The following is a 4,691-nucleotide window of genomic DNA, read 5'->3' on the forward strand; positions in this document are numbered from 1 at the left end:
TTTTTGCCATACCATTTTCCAGTTGTCTGAACAATTTTTGTCAGATAGTAATCTCTTATCCCAGAAGCTGATGTTTTGGGGTTTTTAGAATAGTAGATTGCGGTAGACTTTTTTTGAAATTTCTTTTGAACCTATCCTAATTCAATGATTCATTACTCTATTTCTTAACCAGTACCAGGCAGTTTTGATGATTGTTGCTTTATAATATAGTTTTAGATCTGGTAGCTCTAGGCCACTTTCCTTTACATTTTTTTCATTATTTCCTTTGCTTTGCTTGACTGTTTTTTGTTCCATATCTTTGCTTATTTTAAAAAAGTTAATCTCTGTTTCTAAGGCACAGGAGCACTGTCCCATACTTTCCTTGCTGGGAACCCTGGGCCGGGTCACTGAATTTCCAAACTGACATCTCAGGTGCTATTGACTTGTTCACTGTTCTTGGATTATTATTCATACTACAGTGGTGGTTTGAAGCTTGTGTTTTGCCTTTTGTGCTATCAAATCCTTCCAAAATATCTCAAGCTAGAAAATTTCTCCTTATTCCTTTTTATGAGTCCTGAATGTATTTAAAAGCTTGTTTTAAGGTTTTTAGGGAGACTGAGGCCAGCTCAAGCACCTTCCCAACTAAGATTCTATGATACAGTATATGTTGACTTCCAATTCAATATAGTTCAATTGACTCACATTTAGGAGATGACTAAATAATATCTTATATCTTCATTTTATTTACATAATGGAAATATCTTGGTAGAGCTTTTGTGACAGTGAAGTAATCATTTTTCACACAATCAGATAATAAAGGTAATTAGATTTCAGAAGGTGTTAGGGATTGAGGATCATAGATTTATAGCTAAAAGGGACCTTAATAGCCACTGAGTCCAAGCCAATTATTTTAGAGATGAAGAAGATGTAGCTAGAGTTAGTAAATGATTTAATTAGAATCATATTGCTAATAAGTGTCTGAGACAATATTTGAAAGCAGGTCATTCTGATTTCAAGTCAACTGATCTAAACCACTACTTATAGAGATTATTTAATCCAAACACTTTATGTGACATATGAGGTAACTGAGGCATAAGAAAATAATTTAATTTGTTCAATATAGAGAACAGCAATGTTAGTATTTAACACTTATACTAATTAATAAAATTCCATTATGCATATTTTTCTTTTTTGACTTTTGAAGTCCTGAACATAATCATTAACATTATTATTTTACTATTAATTTATCAATGATAACTATAAATTTAAAAATTAATATGGACAAATATTAATTAATTTTTAATTATGATCATGTTATTTAACATTTTAGAAAATTAAAGGTTTACAAAATGCTCTATTCACATTTGTTTGATGAATTATAACACCTCTGTAAGTCAGGTGTTATAATTATTAAAATTTTATGGATGAGGACACTGAGAAAAAGAGAAACAAAATAAATTATCAGCAATCATGCAGTTAGGAAATATCTGTGACAGGATTTAAATATATTCTTCCTTTGTACATACATTCCCAATATCTGTCACATGAAAGTGATTTAATAATTCTTGTTGAATGATTGATGAAGTCTTCTTCACTTCAAGATCAGTATTATCAAACAGATTCAAGTATATTCCTATATAAAAAGACCAAAAAAAAAAGAATTGCATAAAGATCATAAATTTAAAAATTATTTTAAAAGGGAAATTTTCCAGTTAAATGTTATATTTTAATTTATTAATATCAAAGAAGAGATTAATAAAAGAGAGTGTAGAAAAGAGTTAATAAATAAAACTGCAAGTTGGATTTAGTAAAAAAGATAAATGCTTCATTATTTTGTTTTTCAAAAGAGGAGAAAATCAAATAAATATAATTAAAAATGAAAATAATGAATGCATCACTAATGATATGAAATTTAAACTATTATAAGGAGAATTTTTTGCTCATTCATATACCAAAAAAATTATTATTCTCCATTTAGTAGATATTAAATTTAACATGTTCTTATCAACTTTGCCCTGCTCATAGGAACTCTATATAACTCTTCTGCCATTTTTTTTCTTGTGGTTGTGTTGAGATTCATTTGTTACATTTTATAACAAAGTCATTAAAGTAATATAAAAGTAAATATGTACTATATATTGCATATTACACATCATATAATGTATAAACATGTATAAATGTTATAAAATATATATGACATTTTATCAAATGGATTCAAAGCATTACCTATATTCCAGAAATGTGACACTGAAGAGCAAAAGTAGAAAAAAAAACTTTGTTATAGCCAAACAATTATGTGTTATGATGAAGATAATGCTGTAATAGACATATATAACTTCTGAATGATCGTTTATTCATTGATTTGTTCATTTTGTATTTAAAATATCTTGCCTAGAAATGTAAATTGCACAAATAAAATGATCATTTCATAAATAATGGTTGTGTTATACATCCATTAATAAACATTTATTGTAAGCCTTATATTCTAGGCACCATTAATGTAGTTTTACTAATATTGCTATGTATATTTCCCTTTTTCCTGTATAGCCTAGGATTAAGGGAAACATACAGATAATAAAATTTCTAACTTGGAGTAAAACTTTCCAAATATTTAGGAGGAAAGGGTCTCAAAGGCTTTAAAAGATCTCCTTTGTGCCTTTGGTCTATGTTTTCCTAGATGAATCACTACAAATATGATGAAAATATTAAAAGCAAGAAGGTACACATTTACAAAATTACATTTTAATCTTGAATCAAGGTAAGAAATTAGAGTTGCTATAGCAATCAGCACAGATTTTTAGCAGTTGATAGGCAAAGATATAGCAAGCTGAATCAAAGATACTTTTGATAAAATAAATATTTTCTTTTTTCCATGTCAAGGCCATTAACTATACCAAGGCATCCAACAGACATTTATGCAATAAAATAAACAAAAACTACTCTTTGTTAGGGGGTGAAAATTAAATTTTTAACTTCTATGTGGGATGAAACTTTATTAACATGTCTGGTTTGGGAGGTCATATATCATTACACAAAGCTAGAATCATGCATGCACAAAAATGGATACAAGACTACTTTTCCATCAAATATTAGAATATGGTCCAAAGGAAAATCACCACACCTAAAATTTAGTAAACTATTACTCCTTTTTGTCTTGAGAGTTCTGTAGTTCTGTTACCACTGTGAAACACTGCAGGATAAAATTGTAACTGATATTGCAAAGGCCTAAATTCGACAATATATGAAATTCTTAAAAGGAGATCATCTAAAAATATTGACCATTCATGACACTTAATCCCGAATTGGAGGTAGCATTATTATTCAAATTTTCCAGTTAAAGTAATATAAATTTTTAAAGCTAGATTTGAACTGAGGTATTCCTCACTCTCTGTCCACTGTGTCACCTACAAGTAGAGGTAAAATCTGATAGAAAACTTGATGATGATGATGATGATGATGATGATTATGATTAAAAGTCAAAAGCTATATTGTATTTTGGGGACTTTAATGCAATAATGTATGTAGAAAAGTTCGTTCAAAGTGTTCCTATATTATTGATGAGAAAAAATAAGGACTTGCTTAAGATCATACTGATATTAGCTGTCATAACCACCATCTAAAACACGGTCTCAAAACTTTGGATTAAGTGCTTTTTTTTCTGGAAGTAATGAGGATAAACTAAAGTCAAAAACTGTGTATCAGTGAGTCACTGAATAAGTTATATCACAGATTTCTCAAAAGACTAACCAACTAAATACTGATTTTGAATGTATTTATATAAGCATAGAATTAAATTGCTTTGATCCAATTCTGAGTTCAATTCTATATGTGTTGCAGAAATAACTAATTTTCAAGACACATTAAAATAATGATTATAGAAATGTATACATGAATATTTAATTAACAGATTATCAGTGAAATAGATCAATCATTTGAGCTGTTAAGGGCTCAAATCCACCAATATGTTCAGATCATTTATTACTATTTAACATTATACTGTTATTTTCTTCATATTTCTTAATCATATTGCAACAGTTTAAATATTAATAAGAACAGGAGAAAGAGAGGAAGAAACAAAATAATTAAGAAGGAAAAAAGTATAAGTTGGGAGAGAAAAATAATTTGATTTCCTAATAGCACTGGAGCCTTAATTACATCTCAAGTATGTCTACACCATTTAGAAATCCTAATAAAAAATATCGAATGCTGCTTTGTAGGTTATTGATCAAAGTGTGAAATGGATCTTTATGTTAAACCATTTGATGTCTCATTGATCACAGAAACAGACATAGACATAACATAACTGTACATTGTAAAAGCATATATATATATATATATATATATATATATATATACTTCAAAGCAGCACAAAACCATTATCAAATTTTAAATCCTAAAAAATCTAAATAGAAATACAACAAAGGAAACCTACCATAATACCTCAGTCTCAGTCTTATCCTTCATAAGATTGCTTCGTTGCAGTAACTATTTTCAAAATCGACAAGTCAACAATAACTTCCTATATTGAGAAAGTATATTGACTTGGGACATCACATGATGTTTCGCCATCATTAATTCCACTTGTCAATATCCTCTTAGATTGAGTAAAATGGAATGCTAGTACTATAAAGCCACAAGACTTGTCCTCACATTAAATGAACACACCCATCAGCACTTATACATCCAAATTATTTCTGTTAGTTTCTAAATAT

Source organism: Macrotis lagotis, chromosome 3 (assembly GCF_037893015.1).
Source record: "Macrotis lagotis isolate mMagLag1 chromosome 3, bilby.v1.9.chrom.fasta, whole genome shotgun sequence".
NCBI classification, from domain to species: domain Eukaryota; kingdom Metazoa; phylum Chordata; class Mammalia; order Peramelemorphia; family Peramelidae; genus Macrotis; species Macrotis lagotis.